Source organism: Mus musculus, chromosome 18, assembly GCF_000001635.26.
Source record: "Mus musculus strain C57BL/6J chromosome 18, GRCm38.p6 C57BL/6J".
NCBI classification, from domain to species: domain Eukaryota; kingdom Metazoa; phylum Chordata; class Mammalia; order Rodentia; family Muridae; genus Mus; species Mus musculus.
The window spans coordinates 88871030-88894058 of record NC_000084.6 but is presented as its reverse complement, the minus strand read 5'-3'; the positions used below and the strand labels follow the sequence as shown (position 1 = coordinate 88894058).

Sequence of the window (23029 nt, the reverse complement as noted above, 5' to 3'; positions counted from 1 at the left end):
CTCGGCTCCACGCCCGGCCCGCCGCTGCCTTTGTTGCCCGGGGCCCGCGGCTGTGCGAGGCCGGGGCTCCGCGAGGCCTGGGCGGCCGGGCCTGCGGGCCAGGCTGGTCGGGGCTCTCGGAGCGGGACCATAGAATCTGCGCGGTCGCCTGGGCCGGGGGTGGCGTCCAGGGGATGAGATGCCGAGTGGGGCCGGGACCAGATGGCCGAGCGCGAGGTGCCCTGGAAGGGTCGCGGGAGGAGGGCCGAGCCATTTAAACTGCCCTGATCTCGCACAGGCCCTCTTTTGCTCCCGGAGTTGGCAACTTCAGGTACACACCATTGTGACTCTGAGCGGCACTGTTGGTGTTTTCCAGAGCAGGGCCTGGCCCCAAACTTGGAAGAGTTGTGTGTAGCAACTTCGTGTGTAGTCAGAACTCGATTTGGGGTTCTCATTCCTACTTTTTGTAATTGGAGGCCGGTGAGACTGAGGTGGAACTCTGGCTTCCGGTAGGGAGATAATGTTGAATTCCTGAAGGTCTTAGGCAACATGCTGCTGTGCCTGAGTACCTTGCAGTATACTAATTACAATTATAATGTGAATTAACACACGAGAGACTTCCCAAATACAGTTTTAATTTATAGAGTTCCCTGGAATAAAGATAAACTTGTAGTCAGACAAAGGTAGACCTCCTGCCTACGAAAAGGTGAATTATCAGCCATAGTAGGTAACAGTTTAGTTCAGTGTTTACTTTTAACCCTCCATTTCCCACAGCGTGGAATCCACTTAGTTTACTTGAATGAATGAGTTTTCGATTGGAATCTCAGTGCTTTGAAAGCAGTGGAAAACATCAGTGATACAGCTTATGGGTATCATGGATAAAATACAGTCAGGGTAGCATATAGTCTGTGGCTTTCTTCTGCTCTGATTTCTCTCCAGTGCTGCATGTGTGGATATGGGAAAAAGGTTTAGGATCCATCCCTGCTCTAAGAAAGTAGGTCACCTTAACCTTTTGGTTCTACCACTCCCCCTAATCCTTGTTTCTTTGAGGACTTGGCTTCTGGACTGTGGGCTCCGCAAACGATCTTAGGAGAGTTTATTATCCAGGGCTGGACAGGGTCAGGATCGGCCAAGTTATTTACCTGAACCTCTAGCTTTTCTTGGGCTCTACTTGGCATCTCTTTAAAGCAGCTTCTTTTTGCATTTATCTTTTAAGACTTCTCTGAATTCAGGTCCCTGGCCCTGCTCCTTTCCTTTCTGACTGTGGAACTAAAACACTGTCTCCCTCTGGGAGTCATCTGAGTGTCCTCCCTTGTTAGGACACCTGCAGGGAGTGGCAAGGCAGGGATTTGGGTGCCAGCCGAAACACAGGGTGTGGTGTGGAAAAAACGCTGCTATACCAACTGGATTCCAAGCCGTTTACCGTCTCATGTTCTTCAGTCTTGCTTTAGAATGGAGAAGCCTTGTTTTTAAGAGCTGCCTTTTCAGAGAACAGAAACCAAGTGCTTTTGTAGCCTTGTGTAACTTCACTGCTTGGAGAAAACCCTGCTAATTTTTGCCACTGTGGACAGTTTCAGGAAACCTTGTGTTACCAGGACAATCTTTTATTTTGCTTATAGAGGTAATTGTGTGATCTTACTTTTAAAGCCATGAGATACACTGAAAGGAGCCAAATCCTTTTTGTCCATTTCTGAGTTTCTTGGTGGTTGCTGTCATTCTCAAAGAGTATGTGTTCGGAAGGAACAGGATGGTTGATACATACGTGTGTACAGCCTTGGGAAGGTGTGACTTCTCTTCTGATTTCTTGCAGTTATACAAGTGACACTCATGTTTGTAGAACATGTGTACTTTTGTGAAATTATTATTTTCATGAGGAATCAGTCTGGCTTTCCTAAATGGCTGTCTTGTTGATATCTGAGTGACCATATTTAAGATTTCAGTTTTCATACTGCACACGGAAGATGTGACATGTGTTTGCGGTGGTCATTTACTAGCATATTGTGACCTTGAACAGGCCTTGGAGCTCTTGAGACTTCCTTAAATAGATCTAAATCATCTCACAGATTTAGTAAGTATATATTTTATTTGAAGTGAATCCAGACTCTCAATTGGGCTGCAGGATTTTGATGTAGGTTTGCACCCTGTCTTATCCCATGGTTATGCCCTGGCCCTTCCATTCTGTGGCATTTCACACTGCTTTATAACACCCAGCCTTGAGACAGTTAACTCTCAGTGTTCACCAGTGGCTACTTGTATGGGAGCTTTATTCTCAGACCTTACTCCCAGTGTCCATTCCTCTGAGAACCTTCCTAAGAACTGTATGTCTCTTGAAGTAACAAATTGGCATGTTTCCTTTAGACAGTGATGTCTAATTATTCTATGCTCTTCTTTCTGGTATGTTTTTATACAGGTTCCAGGAAGGTAGCATGCCTGAGATGGTCTCTTTTCCCATCGAGTCCCCAACACATTCCATGGAACTTGGCCACTTTCCCCTTTATGTCCTTAACATATCCTGTGGAACTTGCACAATATGCAGGGACCTGCTATGCTATGTAGTTCTCATCACATTAAAGAAAGAGGCTCATTGAGTAGATATTAGATAGATAGCTTTTGGTATTGTATGTTGTTCATCCTCGTCCAAGCTGATTTGCTCAGGTGAATAAATCATAACACTAGTAAAATCGGAAGCCTTGTATTCACATAGCCCAAATAGGCCTTCACAAAGAGAGCTGTTTCCCCATGGAGACATTATAGTGTGTATGAGTTGACTCAGACCAAACCGGGGTTATGGCACAGATGGGCAGATCTGTATCACCTTTGTGAGTGTGGTTATTTGTCAGTGTGGAAAGAAGTTATTCTGGAGCATATTTCCTTGCTGTTTCTTTACACAGTTTAGTAAAGTCAAGCCTCAGTTATCCGGAACCTCATGGCAGCCTCAGTTTTAAACAGAGAATCCAGCATAAAAAAAATTCCTCCTTAGAATAGGGAACAAAATACCCATGGAAGGAGTTACAGAGATAAAGTTTGGAGCTAAGACGAAAGGATGGACCATCCAGAGACTGCCATACCCGCGGATCCATCCCATAATCAGCCACCAAATGCAGACACTATTGCACATGCCAGCAAGATTTTGCTGAAAGGACCCTGATATAGCTGTCTCTTGTGAGGCTATGCCAGTGCCTGGCAAATACAAAAGTAGATGTTCAGAGTCATCTATTGGATGGAACACAGGGCCCCAATGGAGGAGCTAGAGAAAGTACTCAAGGAGCTAAAGGCATCTGCAACCCTATTCGTGGAACAACAATATGAACTAACCAGTACCACCAGAGCTCGTGTCTCTAGCTGCATATATAGCAGAAGATGGCCTAGTCGGCCATCATTGGGAAGAGAGGCCCCTTGGTATTGCAAACTTTATATGCCCCAGTATAGGGGAATGCCAGGGCCAAGAAATGGGAGTGGGTGGGTAGGGGAGCAGGTCAGGGGGAGGGTATAGGGGACTCTTGGGATAGCATTTGAAATGTAAATGAAGAAAATATCTAATAAAAAATTGAGCTGGACAGTGGTGGCACACACCTTTAATCCCAGCACTTGGGAGGCAGAGGCAGGCGGATTTCTGAGTTCGAGGCCAGCCTGGTCTACAAAGTGAGTTCCAGGACAGCCAGGACTATACAGAGAAACCCTGTCTCGAACAAAAAAAAAAACAAAAAACAAAAAACCAAAACAACAAAAAACCAAAACCAAAACAAAACAAAAAAAATTGAAACAAAACAAAACAACCAAAAAACAATTTGGAATTAGACTTGTCAGACAGTTAGAAGACTGATTGCAGCAGTCTCTCACAGGGATACAAATGTAGATTGAATTTTAACACTTATTTTTGTGTAATACTTTTTTTTTTAAAAAAAATCTTACTTGTTTTATCTGTAAAGTATTAGTTTCTGAGAGCTGAGATGAGAAATTGAGAGAGCGCAAGTACTGGGTTAGTGTTTAGAATATAGCCAGTGATGGTAATAATAATAATTAGTTTAAAATGTTTTCTGGCTGGTGAAAAATAACATGCCGAGGAACTAGCAGTATCTCTATGATGCAGACATTCTTATTAAAGATGTCCAATATAGGAAAAGGGTGTAAGACACAGAATCAAGGGACATGGACATGGGCGGGGGAAGCAGCTGAGCACAGGTAGTATGCAAGCGTGTGTGTGTGTGTGTGTGTGTGTGTGTGTGTGTGTGTGTGTGTATGTGTGTGTGTATATAGAAGGATTCACAGGTCATAGCATAGATGCCAGTGGAGCTCGGCTGTGGGCTCAGTACCTTTTAATTGGTGTGAGTCCTCTGCAATTTCTTGATGTGTGGTGTGAAGCTGTCTTAATCTGTACAGCCACCACACTAAAGTATTGTCTTAAAATTATTGAAAATGTTCTGAAGACAGTTGCAACGATTATCCCATTTCCCTCAGCCAACTCTTGGGCATTAGAGAAGAAAAGAAAGAGATGATGGGTTATGAGATGTCACTGAAGACCTCAGTGGCAAGCTGTAATATTATCAGTAGACCCCAAGGGTGTCGGTGCCACCCTGAAGCAAACTAGGAGATTTGTGTATTTCTATACAGAAGTTTAATGACAGCATGAGATTACATTTAATGTATGAACTTGTGTTGAAACTATCTCTTTACAAATGCAGAAGTATGTGAGGCCCCTATTAGAGAAAAAGATTTTCACCAAAAAGATCATTTAGTTTGATCTTTATAATTACACAGATAAGTTTGGTTTGCTAAGTGTCTCAGAGAGCTCGTTGGTTGCTATAGACCTTTTTTGACCATGGTGTCAGCAGTGTACCAAGTGATTAAAGTAACAGGTTTAGCACACTTAGGTTGAGATGAGTTCTCACTAGTGGGTGTACTATTTTGTTGTGCAATACTTCACTTGTGCAAATTTTGATATTTGTAATGTATTATTCTAAAAGTTTAGCTTTGGTTATTTTGTTTTGTTTTTCCAGCTAGGGTTTCTTTGTGTAACTTGTCCTATAGGTCATACTGGCCTCAAACTTAGAGATCCACCTGCCTCTGCTTCCCTAGTGCTCAGATTAAAATCATATGCCACCATGCCCAGCAAACTTTGTTCTTAATTGAAATATTACCTCCTTCAATGAATCACTTGTATGTTGGCATCTCTTTTAATGGAACAAACATGTTTAGGGAATGTTGTTGCCAAATATTAGACTGTCAGAGTATATAAACAAGGAGGAAATATTTGTATTTTTGTGCTTTTATACATCTATAAAATTGTTGTAATTTCAGATTTGAAAGAGTTCAATAGTGAGATTTCATCATTCTACAGATGAATGAATGAGTAGATAAATGAATAAGTTCAGACTAGAGTGTGTATGCAGTTAGCTTAGTTATATGACACTTCTCCAGAGGGTTTCAGCATGGAGTCTTGTACACGCAGCTCTTATTGCCATTGATGTTAGTGGTTCAATTTAACCCTGGGATTTGGGCGTTTGTACGTCTGTCTTCATGAACAGTTGGCTGGGTTTGGCTAGGAGAGATAAAGATGCAGAGATGAAAAGAGCCTGTAAGTCTAGAAGTTTCTTCCCAAGGAGAATTCTTTTTTTTCCTTCTTGAGTTGCTGAAACCCACACTTGAAGAAACTTCCTGAAAAGTGAGGCGGTGGAACCTCTCTGGGGCTTTTGTATCAGAAAATGTTGCTCTGAATATTTGGTTTACATCTGGTTGAGTATAGAATTTTAGGTACTATTTACTCAGGAGAAATAAGTTATTTGGTATTGATGGATTTGGTATTGATGGATTAACCCTAAAATCTCAACTGTGTTATAAAGGATGAAAATTGGCTTTCGCTTTTCTGGTTTTTGGAGGGATGGGTCTTTCTGACTTCCTTAGTCTGCTCTTCTGTAATTGCTGTCCTACCTCAAAGTGGAAGTGGAGAGGATGGCAGGTCCAGAATCCAGCATATCGTTTTGCAAGAATGCCAGGGAATGTGGAAGACTCAAGGAGAGCCATTGAACTTTTTGGGGTGACAGAGTTGGGGGTTTGAAGGCATTGCCCATCATCATATGACCTTCACTGTTAAGAACTTGGGCCAGCTACTACTAGTTTACAGCAGTTGTGTCTTTCTAGAATTTTTTTGTAGTTTTTGTAATATTTGTTTATAATACTAAAGCTTTGTAATGGCTTGTATCATCATTATTGTTTTATTCTTAAAATATATTGTTTCATTGATTTTTAAGCTTAATGCTCTTCAATTCTAGGAAGACTTTAAACCTTCCGTTTGTAATTTCTTCCCCCTCATTTTTTTGTTTTTACTTCTCTGAGGTTTTGTTTTTTTTTTTTTTCCCCCTCTGCTACAGGAAGTCCTGGATTGATTGTACTGGATTGATTTGTTTATTAATTATTTTTATTTTCTCAGTTTTTCGTGTCAGTCTTGGGCGGGGGTGGGGGTGTTGTTGTATTTAAATCTTTAACAATGAACTTTAGTTTTCTTGCCTTCCTGTACTCCCTGAACTTATTTCAAAGTTGTGATCATTTCTCAGGGACATTTCTTCTTGTCTTCTGTTCTAGAAGGCTTGAATTGTCATTAGTTTTTCATTGCTGGGTCTAGAACACAGGACTTGGCATGTATTAGACAGGTGTACTGTCACTAAGCTACACCACTGGGTGCTGCATCTAAGGGTAGTCTAAGCCTTTTAATATTGTTCCTAGTTGTCATACTTTTCTATTGCTTTCAGGTTTTCATTTCATATGGGGGAATGGTAGTATGCTGGTCAGATTTTTGTCAACTGGACACAAGCTACAGTTATTTGGAAAGAAGAACTCTAAATTGAGAAAATGCCTCCATAAGATTTGCCTGTAGGTAAGTTACTTTCTTGATTAATGATTGATAAGGGAACAGTGACACTTCTGGGTGGGTGATTCTGGTTGATAGAAGAAAGCAGGCTGAACAAGCCTCAGGGAGCAAGCCTGGTAAGCAGTATTCTTTCATGACTTCTGCTCTAGTTCCTGTTTGCAGGTTCCTACCTGAGTCCCTGACCCGACTCTGTGATGGACTGTAATCAGAATGTGTAAGCCAGGTAACCCCTTTCCTTTCCAAATTGCTTTTAGACATGGTATCTTAAAGCAGTAGAAATCCTAGCTAAGACAGGTTAACATGTATGCTCTTTCTTGTTGATGAGGGATTTTTGTTGCTGTTTGTTTTTTAAGACAATTTTGCTATGTTGCCATGGCTGAAACTCTCTGTGTAAGTCTAATATCCTCTGTAGCTCTCCATTCTTATGCCTCAATCTCTCAAGTGATAGGATTGCAGCCTGTACTATGTACTCTGCTCAAGAACTGTATGATTAATCTGGCCCTTACATAAAAATAGCAATTGGCTCACTTGCCTCCCTCTCCCCTTATTTTCTTGTGTTAGAGCTCAATCTCAGGCCTTAGTTTTCCATATTAATCAAGTAAGCACTTTACCACATTCTATATCTCCAGCCCAAAGCTAGATGATCTACAGAGGGTAACAGGAATAGCTTTAAGATGTATCATGTTATTTGTTTATTTACATTTCTTTATTTTAGGGAGTGATGTTTGTGTGCATGTGTGGAGATCAGATGTTGTCTTACAGGAGTTGGTTCTCTCCTTTCACTGTTTAGGTTCTGGGATTGAACTCAGGTCATCAGATGTGGCAGTATCAATACCCTTTAACTGTTGAGTCAGCTTTCTAGCCCATGTTAGATTATTTTAGCTAGATTAGTTTACAAAGCAATCAGTCTTTTTGTGAGATGGTTATATTTTTTGGTTAACAGGGCTGTATTGCTTAAGTGATTATTATTCTTTGAGATCCTCTGTAGCTCTAATAATTGATAGATAAAGTTTACCCTAGCTCTTTGTACATTTGATAGTCTTATGTAAATTACTTTTGATATCTCAAATCTGTTATTTTAAAAATCTTACTTTTTTAAAAAAGTTTTTATTGATTCTTTGAGAGTTTTACATCATGCATCCTAGACCCACTTATCTTCAGGTCCCCTCATATCCAACCTTCACCCTTGTAACTCCCCCACCCCCAAATAAAACACACACACAAAGTATAGAAAGCTGTAGTTTGTCACAGTGTGTCCCACAGTACATCTCTCTATTGATACATCTTCACTTGCAAATGTTCATTGTAATGAGTAATTGGTCTGGTTTGAGATCTTGGTTTCTGTGACAACATCAATACTGGATCCTTACAGGGACTTCCCCCTGATATCCTGTTATTGCCCTATGTCATAGAGATCCTGCAACTTTGGATCAACAGGACCGACCCCTTTATGTATCCCAATCATTCGTAGATGGTGGAGTAAAATTTTATTTGTAATTCAAGTGTAATTTAGAAAATGCAATTGTTTTTTACCATAAAGCTCATAACTTACAGCAGAGATTAAAAAGCTTATGTGTTCTTTATGCAAAAGCATTTGAATAATAAATTTTTTTGGATTGGAACTTGTGTTAAGATCTATAGAATCTGAGAACAGTCAAAGGAACTTTGTTACTTTTTAGTCATTTGTATTGTTGTTACTATTATAGTTCAGTGCATTGAAGAGAATTCTACATATGAGCAAGTTCTTAGAGAAATCCTGTTGTAGCATCAGTCTGCTATATTACTTCTACCCAGAGTAAAAATGTAGCTCTTTGGGTCTATGTGATTGTTCAGTTTGTCTAAAATTCATAAAGAACTTTAACCTAGTTGATAACCAGAAAGGTGACACTTATTTCATAGGCAGTGCAAGTGATGAACATTTTGAAGAATGTGTAATATTTTGTCTAAAACCATTCTGTTGACATTATAACTGTTAATTTTAATTTTCAACTGACAATTATGACAGTGTATCAGTGAATTATATTAAAACAATTACACATTTACAGCACAGACAGGGTTTATAATATTATATAACTTATCACTAAATATGACAATAGATCTTTTCAAATAGTCAAGTATAATTGTGCCTTAGTCATTAAAGTGGATGTGTGGGAACTATAAGGATTTTAATAGTAAGCTGGGTATCATGCACATGATTTCCTTTATTAGTGTTGCCCTTGTGTCACTGGTTTATTATTAAGTTTGTTGAAATGTCCGATAGTTACTTTATAGATGACCTGGCCCAGATGCAGGATGCAGGAATAGATATATTCCTTGCCACGCACTTTCAGTACACCAGTTCTCAGCATAAAAACTGGTGTCTTCCATTGTAACACTGTCCAGAGTAGCTCAGACCTCAGGTAGAAGCTCAGTCCACAGACTTCCTCATACAGATGCCATCTTGCTGACTCACCATAAGTCAGAGTTTCCCACCATGACCTCTTCTGGTTAGATAATCTGTAGAACTCAGTAAAATACTTATTTGACTGGTTTATTGTAAGGATTACATACCAGGAAAGAGTAGAAAGGCTGTATGGGATATGATGTTGGCTGTGATTTGCGCTTCTGTGCCCCCATTAGCATGCCCTGCTTGCCAGTACCTCTTTTATGCAGAAGCTGGTGATCTATTGAGAGTGTTTATAGCGCCTGATTGATCTTTTGCTCTTTTTCATTATTGACTAAGTTTTTTTCCCTTTACAGTCTTATCATAGCCCTTCTTAATCTCTTAACTTTTATTTTCCCTCCTGATGTGGGAGTGGGGCCAAAAGTTCCCACTCTGTAGTGTAGTCTAAGTCACAACTCTGGTGTGATTGAAAGTTACCTGTCAGGTCTAGGAAGAGACTTTCATTACTTAGGAAATTGTAGGGTTTAGCTGTGTCAGGAACGAGACAAAGACCAAACATTTTCCATGGAACGACTCATGCTGCTTTGAATTAGCAAGTGCCAATTTAGGTGTAAAATGGGTACAGTAGATTTAATGTGCGTACACAATGAAAGAACACTGAGTTTATAGATTGTGTCCTACCTGTAACCTGGTGGCCTGGAACTCAGTATGTGGAGCAGGCCGCCCTTTAAGGCATAGAGAACCGCCAGATTCTACCACTGGGATTAAAAACATGTGATATCTACTACTTTCTAAAGTGCAACTTGTTAAATGAATAAAATATTAAGGAAAAGTGAAAATTCATTTCATTAATTCTTAAAAGCTAGCTGCATTAACTTGTATGTGATTGAAATTATGAACATTCTTTTCCTCTGTAATATAGCAGGAATGTAGTAAACTAGGTTATAATAAAAGATTCTTAGAAAAGTTCATTAAAACTTACTCTACAGGTTAAACATACAAGCTTCTCAGCATGCTTTAGAGATTAAGGCTCTTTGTTCATATGGCAAATCTGAAACTCAGTAAGGAAGATTCAAACTTAGTTCGAACCTCTGCAAACTTTGGTTCCCCATATGTTATTGTCAATAGCCTGTGAATAATAAGCCACTTAAAACTTAACTAAGACTTTTGCTGTAATTATAAATTGTCTGATTTTCTTTTATGGCAATTTTATGCTCACTTTTTTTGGGGGGGGGTTGGTTTTTTTTTGTTTTGTTTTTGTTTTTCGAGACAGGGTTTCTCTGTGTAGTCTTGGCTGTCTTGGAACTCACTCTGTAGACCAGGCTGGCCTTGAACTCAAATCTGCCTGCCTCTGTCTCCCAAGTGCTGGGATTAAAGGCGTGTGTCACCACGCCCGGCTTATGCTCACTTTTTAAGGTTATATATTTTAAATCCACTTTTGTAGTTCTGAAAATACTCCATATTGTTTTTTAAAGTTTTATTTTGATTATTTACAGACCCTGAAAGAAGTCCAAGAAATTTTATTTCATTTCTTATACTTTTGTTATTTTTATTTGCATGTACATGGCAGACATTGTGAATCTGGCCTGCTGTAAGAGACATGAGACTGTAGAGTACAAAATAAAGGGCTTTGTTACTTGGAGTAGAAGCAGTCACCACTGTCAGCAACTGCCTTGTCTTTCTGGGTACCGTGCTTTTTATTAGAATATAAACTAAGACAAAGGAGAAAGCAATGAAATTATTTTTAAGATGCTATTATAGTAAAGCAAAAGACTGAAACTAGAATCTGTTGGCAAAATAGGTAAATTATGCATATATGTTGAAATTAGTCTTTCATGATATTCATGAGGCTTCAGATCAAGAAAGGAGCCAAGGGTGATTCCGAATGCATGGATCTGAGGCCCTTGAAAGAATGAGGTAGTTTTAAGAGAAATAGCTCTAAGTGGAAGGGGAACATTCAGGCAAAGCAGGCTTGGAAGTGAGTTGGAAAACATGCAGTTTAGTGTAACCTTGCTTCGTTTCAGTTATATAGAAGACATCTAAGTGGCAATGTCAGGAGAGTTGAATAGAATTGGCCTATAAATGGTGAGATAGGAATGTGGGAATGGATGCTGTTTAGGTGCTATTATCACCATAAGAGTAAGTATTGAAGGGTGAAGTATTTGCATAGAGAAAGAAGAGGGGAACATGCCTGAATGTTGATTGCTCCATCAAGAAGGGGCTGGAGGGAAACCAGCAAGGGGGTCTAAAAGTGAGATGACCTTGTAGCAAAGACATGAAGTTTTATTGAGAAAAGGAGTTTTAGTAGCATCTTAGATAAACTTTAGTAGCATCTTAGATAACTGAGCAGGTGGCCCCAGGCTGCTTGCTGTGGCGGTGAAAGACAACTGGCAGAGTACAAAGCAGGATTGTTGCTGCTAAATTTATAAAGGTTTCTAGGGATTGCTGCTACAAGGGGAGCTGAGATGGAGCCATGGCTATGGAGAAAGTAGGGTATTTATTGAGAGGAATGAACCAACAGAGGGGGAGTTGTTAGGAGATGGAGTGTGCAAAGACAGTGTCATGGTACCTTTAGAAAGGAGCCAAGGAGTGATGTGGAACAGACATTATTAATTGGAGTGAAGGCACACTTCTTTGCCTTCATATTAGATGCTGGGGTTTGAACCTAGGACCTTGTACTTGCTGGGGAGGCTCTCCACAGCAGAGCTTTATTCCTAGCTACAAAGTTTTCTTTTGATGATTTATTTTCCCTGAAATTAGAGTCTGAGGCATCAGCTGAGATAGAAGATGGAGTATTTAGATGTGAGGAAAAATGAGAGTGGAATGGTCAGCAACAAGAGAGTGAACCAAAAGTAAAAAGTTGATTTCTAGATAGTGTTGATTGACATCACATACTGTTTAAGAACTAAATGAGAACCATCTGAGTGGCCTTTTCCAGCCATGGTCAGCTGTGGGGTGCAGCTGTGGCCTAGGCAAAGACATAATGCCTGTGCGTGAGGGTAGAGAGAGGGATCTGAATGCAGTGTCTGCAAGTAGTGACTGCATTGGTTAGCTGTGAATTGTAAACCAAGTAGAGAGGGAGGTGTGCTATTGAAAGTAGATTTGTCATAGTTGTCATTTAAATTTTGAATATGTAAGACCAGTAAACCATGGTGCATATCAGTATAAAACTTTATGTCAGATTCTTTAACATACAAAGGAGGAAGTTATCTAGGTTTTACTAAAGCAAAATAACAGTCTCATCTAATGACTGTTTTGTTTGTGAAGTGTTTTGTTAGTTGGTGAAATAACTGACTCCCAGAAGAAGCCTTCTGCTTTTCTTGAAACTGGTGCATTTACATGGCCATTCCCAAATAAAATAAACTTAAGGAAGAACAAATAGCCTCACAGAATTTTCTGTTAAACTCCAAGTGTTAACTAACATGTCTAAAAAATTTTGCTCTCCAACAGCCTCCTTCTCTGTCCACTTTCCTCCCTATTCTTTCTACATAGTTGAGACCACACTTTATGTATAATTTTATTTCCTGTGTGTATTAGTCAGGGTTTTACTGCTGTGAACAGACACCATGACCAAGGCAAGTCTTATAAAAAGCAACATTTAATTGGGGGCTGGCTTATAGGTTCAGAGGTTCAGTCCATTATCATCAAGGTGGGAACATGGCAGCATCCAGGCAGGCATGGCGCAGGAGGAGCTGAGAGTTCTATGTCTTCATCCAAAGGCTGCTAGTGGAAGACTGACTTCCAGGCAACTAGGGTGAGGATCTTATACCCACATCCACAGTGACACACCCATTTCAACCAGGTCACTCCTATTCCAACAAGGCCACACCTTCAGATGGTGCTACTCCCTGGTCCAAGGATATACAAACCATCACACTGTGTTTTGCACTTAACAAATGAACGCTATGGGTGCCCCCATGTTATTTATAACTGTGTAAACACAGATTTCAGTGGCTCTCCACAGTCCACATATAGCAGTACCAGCATTTGTTTCACTGTCTCATGCTGTTGGAAATTAGGATGTGTTTGATTTTTAAGACTCAGTTATTTTCATCATAATTCAAGAAGTGTTGTTATTTCTTAAAATGTATAAAAATAGTGTTGCCAGGAGAGATTATGATGATTTTTAAAACTTGACTATTGCCAAATTAATTTGCATACCTGTATTAAGAGTAGTGGTTATTGTGATCAGAAAATGTTTGGCTGATTTGAATTAGAAAATACTCTTACTGGTTTCTTGCTTTGATCCTTATATAAGAGATAATAATTTTTCTGAATATTGAGTCAATTAGTTATCCAAGTGGAAAAATTAAACCCTACCTCATATAAATCAGTACTAGGGTAACCAAGAACTTCAGTATAAATGGCAAAACTTTGTAGAAAATACAGGCAACTGTATTTCATTGTGAATGTAATTTCTTGAAAAAAGTATAAGGCTCAAATAATAAAAGCACAAAAGGGACAGAGTCAGAAACAGACACAAGCATTATGTAGCAAGGGAAAATGTACTGAAAGTGGGAGACAAGGCAATTTGTGGGGCTGGATATGGAGAGATTTCTAGACATCTATAATGTGTCATAGTTCTTTTTTATAATGGAATAGAGCTATTTAGATGATCCTGAGTGATCCCTCTTTATATCAATTGATCATTGTTATTAAAGCAACTTGTTTGTGGGCATGAGATATGTCAGTTGATGACAGTGCTCACACCAGAGATGATGACCAAATTCTATACCCAGAATCCACAAAGTGGAAGAGAGAACACTCCTGCAGGTTATCCTTTGACTTCTACAAATGTGCACACAGTCCCAACAGTACTACACCCACACACAAATATGTACAAAAGCAGCACTAGAACCCGACCATAGTGATTTCTGCATGTTGTCAAGTTTGTTTGCTAATACTAGGTTAAGGGTTTTTGGAACCTTGGGATACCCACCTCTAGGTCTCTTGTGTTTGACTTAGGTATTATTCTTCTCTATCATATAAAAGAATTGGTTAGAGATTTCCTGCTATTTATCTTATTGGTTTCTACTCTGTCATTTACTCAGAGAGTGTGTGTATGTTCATATTCTCTGGGTTTAGTTCTATATTACATTTACTATTTTCTTAGAGTTGGCTTGATTTAAGTTCTATATTCTCAAGGGTTTCCTGTATACAGTCCACACTAGTTTCAAATTCAAGTGCTAGGCTTACATGATTGCTACAATGGCTATTTATAAACTGCATCACTTTCTTTTATTTTTTTATTCTGTTTGGAATATGTTTTAAGCTTATGGTTTCTAGTCTTTGGCCAGCCCATAGGTTATTTAGAAGTATTTTGTTTAATTTTCCTATATTTGGTGGTTTTCCAGATTTATTTCTGTTGTATGTATATAATTTAGCTTCATTGTGATTAAAGAACATACATATCCTGTATAATGTCAGTGGTTTAAACACTGCTGAGTCTTGGTTTTGTCTGTTGTAAGAATGAAAACTTAAAAACAACACTCAAAGCTGTGATTAGTGTTAAAGTCCCAGGCTAAGTGTCTGTTGCCCACAGTACTTGAGACAAAATGTGTTTCTGATTTTGGGTTCTTTTCCAAGTTTGAATATTTGATTGCATATGATAAGATGTCCTGGGAAAGAAGCTGTGTCTGAACACACAGCTCTTCTGTTTTGTGTTCCCTTAGCATATAAGTGAGTTTTTATTTCCTTTAACCCTTGCTTTTGATTACAACCCATCACACCAGGTTAGGTGTGGAATTGTCAAAACGTTGAATTTTGTGTTTCAGGTTTTTAGTGTAGGGATCTTCAACATTCTAAACTCATACCCTTTCTCCATTTCTTTCTGCTTTTACTCTGTCTCTTTCTTCCCTCTCTTTCTTCCTCTCTCTTTCACTCTCCCTCTCCTTCCTTCTCTCCCTCTCTTTTCCCCTCCCCCTTCACATTGGGGATTGATTGAACTCAGGGAAACTCAGGAAACTGTGTCTATCAATATACTAGGAGCCTGCCTTATTGAAAATTTTATGTATTATTATTAAATTGTCATTTCTTTTACACCTTTGTTTATGTATTTGGGGGGGTTAATGTCAAGTGTGTATGCATTTATTGTTACTATATCTTCATGATATATTAACCTTCTTTTCATTTTAAAATGTCTGTTCTTTGTCCCTACTAGTATTTACTATCTTAAAGCCTATTTTGTTTTGTTTTTGTTTTTTTGCTTTTTTGAGACAGTGTTTCTCTGTGTAGCCCTGGCTGTCCTGGAACTCACTCTGTAGTCCAGGCTGGCCTCGAACTCAGAGATCCGCCTGCCTCTGCCTCCCAAGTGCTGAGATTAAAGGCATGTGCCACCACTGCCCTGCAAGGCTCCTTAAAGCCTATTTTGTCTGATATTAATTAAGCTATTTTACGTCTCTTGGCTACTTTCTTGGGTGTATTCTTTTGTATCCTATTCTTTAAGTGATAGGCATCATTCCATGTTAGAGAAATCTATGCTATTATGAAACATTATGGCCAAAAGCAGCTTGGAGAAGAAAGGGTTTATTTGGCTTACATATCCTGGTTTACAACCCATTGAGAGAAGCCAAGATAGGAACTCGAGACAGGAAAATGAAGGCAGTAACTGAAGCAGAAACAATGTAGGAAGGCTACTTACTGGCTTGCTCTGCATACTTTCTATATAAATCAGTACTACTTACTCAGAGTTGGCCCTACACACAGAATAGTTTGGGCCTGCAACATCAATCAAGAAAGTATGCTATCTGTGATGATGCCTGCTTTTAATCCCAGCACTCTGGGAGGCAGAGGCAGACCAATCCACCTAGTGTACATAGTGAATTCCAGGTCAGCCAGTGCCTACACAAAGAGACTTTATCTCCAAAAACATCCCCTCTTCCAAAAAAGAAGAAAATGTCCTGATAGATTTGCCTTAGGTTTCTCTTCCCAGATGACCCTAATTTGTGTTAAGTCGACAAGAAAGTAACCAGGACACAGCAATAACTGTTTCTTTTTTTAAAAATTCATTCTGACAGTCCTTTTACTAAGTTAGGCATCTGCCAAGTTTTTCTGTAAAATATCAGATAGTAACTATGTTAAATTTTGCATGCTATAGAGCCTCTGAACTCTTTGTTCTGAGGAGGCGCCACAGTCTGTAATATACAAGTGTGTTTTGTTTTTTGTTTTTTGTTTTTGTTTTTGTTTTTGTTTTTTTTTTTTTTTTTTGGCCTGATACAACTAATTTACAGGCACAAAAATTGGAACTTCATATAATTTTCTTATGTCTTAAAAAGATTGTTCTTTTGATTTTTTTTTCCAGTTAGTAACACCATAGCTATTTTTCCTTGAGCATACAAAAAGGAGTGATGAGTTTTGCCTACAGGGTACATCATGGGCTGTGATGCCTGAAAGGGTTAGTCCATTCACAATTAAGATACTTATTGATATGTCACATTTATGTTTGCCATTTCCCTGGCTTTTAAATTTACTTCATTTTATGTTTCTTCCTGTGTTATAGACCTCCTGTGTTAAATGCATCTTTTAAATGTTAACTTCAGATTCTCATAGAACTTTGTGATAGTCCCTTAACTTATCACAGTATACTTCAAAATAATGTTAATCTGGCAAAATATAAATTTGGCGTTTTCCCTTTGTCTTTCTGATCCCTTTTTGCTGTTTTACATAAATTGCATCTATGTATGTTGTATGTTGCCTTTCAGTGATGAATACATTGATTTATACTTTCCTGTGTCTTTTAAAGCAGAGGGATGAGAGAAATGATAATATGTAAATTAATCTTTACATTTATCATTTTATTTCCAGTCTTTTCCAAGTGACATCTTTGAAGCTCTCTGCTACTGAGCTGCTAGCAGCCCAACCTCTTTTCAACACAGAAATGCTTATGTATCATGCTAATTTTTTCCTGATTACACTACATTGCTTTGACTATAGAATTCTTGGTAGCAGAACGTCCTTCAGCATTTGAATGTGTCATCCTACTCCCTTCTGGTCTCCTTTGTTCTGTTAAAAAACTGGTCTCTTTTATATCTCCGCCTTCCTTTTTGACAAGTCCTTCCTTTCTTGCTCTCAGTCTTGCCATCTCCTGCACAGATTGCCTTCTCCAGATGTCAGTAGTGTTTGTGAGCATGTGTTTCTGTGCTGTTTAACAGATAAGCTCAGCTTCAGTTACTTTGGGAGGGAAAGGACTCGCAAGCCTCCTCATCACATCATGTTACATGTACATCTATGCATGTACTGTTTTGCCTGTATTTCTGGATGAGGAAAGCATTCCATGGGCATCCAGAACATTAGGAAATAAATGGTCCTGTGAAGTGACTCAGACTGAATGACTTACTTGTGCTCTTGATCTTGCTGTGAAATTGTCCTGCCTCATGTCAACAATAAGTGGTAGTTCTAAGTCAGACACCAAGCTTCCAGTGCTTCAATGTTACTCAGAGGATTCCTTTTGGACTTCTTTGGAGACATTATTAAACTTACTTTGTTTTTCTGTAAGGTGGAAATAAAGGTAGCCTCTTAAAAGTAGAACTCTTGTGAGGGGGCAGGAAGGGAAATGTACTTTTTGGTGCATTATGACCTCCATAGCTGCAGCCATCAGCTCTGCAGCAGCAAGTGAGAATGGGTGTTTGGAACCAGCTCCCTCCTGGCCTGAGCCACTGAATGTGCAACATCCTAAGTTCTCTACTGTACTGTACACACTTGCTGGCATCTTACTGCCCAGCTGGAACCTGAAGGCCTGGAGAGCATTCTAACCACTGCTTGTAGCTAAATTTTCAGACTTTTCTGGAAAGCACAGTGTTTTGTCAATGACTGTCGCGCCCGCTCTCGACCAGCAAGAACGACGCGACCACCAGTCCTTCTAACAGCAGTTTATTCAGTCCTGATTCTTCTTCTTTATATCTCCCCCGAACCCTGGGCCTCTCACTCCTTTTATACTCTCTCTCATCCACGCACCGCAGGCCACGCCCCCTCGCCAGTCACGAGGCTTCAGCTAATCAGGGCAGCAGGGGCAAATCTCCACCAAATTGGATTCACCTGTATCCTGGTACACCTGCGCAGCACTCAAGATGTTTGTGTCTTATATGATGAAGTCAGGTGCAAGTCATATGACTTAGCTGCAGTCCCTGGCGCCTTTGGGACTGCCGCCACACCCGCTCCCCACAAATGGCTTGACAAAGATATCTTGGAATAATAAGAGAACTGTAGAGGCAAAGAAGTACATATAAATTGAGAAAACTTGTGGAAATCCTATGAATGATAGGAACCCCAGCTTTGGATGAATTCAGGTGCCAGGGTGTTAGATGTCAGGGATTTGGCTGGGTGAGGTATAAGTTTCTGGTAGCCACAGGAAACAGACCAACCACAATAGATTGAATTGTAATTGACTGGAAAGCAAAGGCTGAAGTCATTGTGGGGTATATAGAGTAAGGTCAGACATGAAAAGTCCATCTACATTGTAATATTTAAAACTAGGTAGACTTTGACATGGCTGGGGAGGGTTTGAGAGGAATATCTTTAGCAGAGCCCTGCCTAGTATTACACTGTTCAACTTTGGCAAGTGAGATGACATGAAGTAGTTGTTCAGTGCTAAAGTTAAACCTGCTCAATTGTTACAGAAAGTCCTAAATAAGGAAAGTGGGCTTCTGGATTATTTTCCTGTACTTTTGAGGTGTAACTATTGGTACTTATGAATTGTGTACCAGCTTAGATATAAACACACACACACACACACACACACACACACACACACACACACACAGAGAGAGAGAGAGAGAGAGAGAGAGAGAGAGAGAATCATCTTTGCATTTAGTCTTACAGTGTTTTTTTTCTCATGTTTACTGAACTTCTTTCTTTGCCTGTATATTAAACTAGTAGTCTGTAGATATTTGATATGTGTTTGTGTTGTTTTCTACAACTTAGATTAAAGCTATGTTTTTTCTAAGAAGAATTATATGCATTATAAAGGTGTATGTTGTGATTAAGTAGACTTTAGAATCAGTCATGTGATTTTGGCAAGTGTCCTACAGCGTTTGTGCTTTGGTTTCCCTATTTACTTAATGGAACTGTTGCAATCTATTACTAGCTGCAAGTATTTAGCCTATGTAATAAGACATTGCTTTAAGGACACCTAGCTCCATAAGTTACATGAGTGGTAGTTTTACTTATGTCTAAGGTCATATAATTGCTAAATAAAGGATATGCATAAACTCAGTCTAGGTCTGTAGTGTCAAACTGCTTCATCAAACTTAAAAGAGGCTTTAAGATTATAAGAACTGATGAAACTGTATTCCGAAGACTTAGTCCTTCTGTCACTCTGTCAGCTAGTGTTTACCACTTTAAACAATGTAAGTAACAGGCTTGTTTAAAACTAGAAAGATAAAAAAAAAATAACAATGTCTTTATAACTTTGGCACAAGAACATCTCCAAAAGACAAATTACTAATTGTATGTCTACTTGGCTAAAGCATATATGAATTTGATAAAAGTTTTTAAATAACTTTACAAAGCTTTCCCAAATTCCTGGGTGAAGTGTGTGTGTGTATGTGTCCACGCACCTAGATGTAAATGTATGCACCACATATGTACAGGTACCCTCAGGCCAGGAGAGGGTCAGATTCTCTGAAGAGTTACTGGTGATTTGTGAGCCATCTGACATGGGTAGAAGAAACCGAATCTGCAAGAGGTTCTTTACTGGTGAACTATCTCTGTGACCTGAAGGTCCTTGTTCTTTACATTTATGTTTTAATACATTTATATTATATCTTAACATTTTAAGAATTTCATACATGAGTACTATATTTACATAATTCCCATACCTACCTCTTCCTATTTTCCCCATGTCCCACTGGACCTCCTCAAATGCATCACCTCTTCAATTATTGTTACACATGCATATGTGCACAGACATTATAAATACGTTGCTGTTCTTTTAGTGTTGTTATTTGTATATGTGTGTAGGGCTGGCAACTTGAAATTGGTTGGTTGCCTGTGGCTCTTTCTCTAGAGGTGGGATTTTGTGAAATTTCCCTGAACACTTCAAGACGTTAACTGGTGGTGTCATTGTGCAGGGGTTTTTGTTTTGTTTTGTTTGTTTTTATGAGACCATAGTTTAAGATTTCATGGGTGTTGCTCCCTATAATTCATAGAAGATACCATCGAGTAGCCAGTGTTCTGGATCTTTAGCTATTTGAGTTTTTCTGCCCCTTCTTCTGGAGTGTTCTCTGAACCTTAGGCGTAGGTTGTATTGTTGATATATGAGTTGCGGTTGGGCATTCCAGGGCCAGTTTTATCTGCTGTATGGTCACCTGTGGATTCTTGTGATGGTTTCTGTTGCAAAATGTGGCTTCTCTGATGAGGGTTAAGAACTACCCTTACTTGTGAATATAAGAATAGATATTTAGAATTCAGTTGGGAAAAATACTAGTTTAGGAACAGTAGGTTCTTTTGGGGGTCAGTGATCTCACCAACCAATGTTAGTTGGCTAGGTTTTCAGTACCAGGGATGAATTCCCTCCTGTTGAATAGACAAATGAGGTGGCTATTGGTTCCCCCAAGGTATAAATGCTACTATTGTACCTTTTGTGAGCCACCATGTGGTTGCTGGGAATTGAACCCAGGTCTTCTGGAAGAGCAGTCAAGTGCTCTTAACCTGCTAAGCCATCTCTCCAGCCCTATGCACCCTTTTGCATATTTTGCTATGCTGGTCATTGCGTTTCCTGACCATATGCTTTCCTTGGTGGGTCTTTTTACTGCTTCTCTCCTGTAGTACCTTTGGATAGTCCTCAGGCAGCAGGTCAGTTCCAGCTTGAAAGGTGGTTTTCCATGCCTGGTAATAGAGTTTTGTTAGCTGTACTATGGCTCTTAGAAATATATTAGCTTGATTTGAATTTCCTGTTTATTGAGTTTTTAGAATGAGGTATAATTCACCTAACAATGAAATCACATTTTTTAGTACACAGTTTTCATAGAGTTTTGACAAATGGATCAACCCATGTAAGCCTCACTATAGTTAATGTCTTTGGGGAGAATCAGGTCTCCAGAATTCTGGAATTTTCTGTAGCTAAGGATGGCCTTGAATTCCTGATCCTCCTGACTCCTAAAGTGATGGAATCACAGGCTTGCAGATCACACCTGGCTTATGTACAGCTGGGGATTGAACCTGGGTCTAGTCCTTGTATCAACACTCCTTAATTCACCGTCTGTGTTTTTATTCTCTTAAAAGATCTTGGAAAATACTGTTTGGGAATCACAAAATGATTTAATTCATGTTTTGCATCTATTGAAATTTTCCTATTAGAAACTAAAACCAAGTTTAAAAATACGGATTTGTTTATTTAAAAACATTGATATACTTATTATGTGTTAACGTAAATCAGTTTCCTGGGGGAAAACAAAAAAACAAAAAACTGCACTTCCAAATACTAAAAACAGAGAGGGAGAGAGAAAAGTAGCAGGAATCAGGTTTAGTGGCAAGTACCTTTACCTGCTGGGCCTGTAATGGTTTTGCTTTTTTCTTTTCTTTCTTTTTTTTTTTAATATCTAAAACCTTTTCCCTTGAACCGTTATACAAATTTTTCAAGTGTATGTGTAAACTTAAAACTTTGCAATTAGAAAAATGGCAAGATTGATTCAGAACACTTATTGGGCACAAAACAGATGGTAATCCTATAAAAAGATGGCATATATTTTTGGAAGTGCAAACAGGAAAATAGATATTCTTTAAAAAAATTTTAGAGTAATCTCTGCCTAGAAGATGGAGAAAAGAGATCTAAAACATATGGTTTGATTGAGCTTCTACTTTCTAATGTCTAGGATTAGATCTTATCCCCTTAATATTAGAATTAAATTGCATATACATTGGTAGTGTTTTTAACATCTGTGGTATATATGTGATAGTGGCAAGCAGGACTATTGAAACCTCAGGGTTAGTGAAAACACTTACTGTTTGACTATCAGCTACTGAGTCTGCTTTCTGGGATAAGACCAGACACCTAGTTCACTCAGTGCATAGCTTCATGTTTGAAGTGTCTTGTGCTCCAAATATTTATAAGTATTCTATTTTTACAATATCTTCCAGAAACAGTGTATGACAGTGAGGCTGTTAAAACTGCTGCTGCTTTTTGTGGAGCTGATGTAGCTGTTCCTGATAGGTTGTCTGGTCTGAGTGGTTTCAGTGAGCATGGTTTTTGCAGATTTGTCTATATAACAACCACCTGCTCTCTGTAGTTAACACTGAACACTTGACATATTCTTTTTTTCCCTCAACTCCCACCTCTTTTACCAGGGTGTTTCAGACAGATTTGTATTGTAATTTACCATTCATATATCTGTCTCTTCTACTGGCTTATGAGCATTCTAGATCATAACTTACTAGCCTTCATGTTATTGTACTTTGTTGTGTGTATTGTAGAGGATAGTAAGCAAACAGTGAGTTAGAGCTGTGTCTTCTGCTAATTAACCGAGTTGCTCTAAGCTGCAGTGGAAAGGTATAAGATTTTTGGGTGCATTTTTCTTCTTTGGGTCATGCAGTGCACCCATGATGGGCCATAGACTGTATCTCACAATACATGTGTATGTGTTTGAGGTGTGGGCTTGTTCTTCCAGGGCATTATGGTGCCTTCATTATGTTTTGTTCCTTCAGCCTGGTGCATGGGCAGTAGTGAGGGGCCTACTTAGGCCTGATGCTGAAGATGAGCCTGGTCAGTAGAAAAGACCTAGTCCTGGCCTAAACACAAAACAAAAAACAAGGAGTAAATAAAGGACCCAGTGTTTGCCCCATGCCCAGTATATGTAGCAGGCATTTAT

General features: G+C 39.1%; 1 protein-coding gene across 5 annotated transcripts in view; it reads left to right on the top strand.

The window, feature by feature from the left end:
- The window catches only part of Socs6 (suppressor of cytokine signaling 6), a 29196-nt gene that overhangs the window by 306 nt on the left and 5861 nt on the right, over positions 1-23029 (top strand). The window contains exons 2-3 of one of the 5 annotated variants that reach the window (XM_030250541.1): positions 6726-6846; positions 6994-7067. The gene's annotated coding sequence lies outside the window, so the exon portion shown is untranslated. Of the gene's footprint in view, positions 1-6725; positions 6851-6993; positions 7068-23029 lie in introns of all 5 variants that reach the window. The other 4 variants (XM_011247089.2, XM_011247090.3, XM_006526513.3 and 1 more) reach the window with 4 other exon arrangements.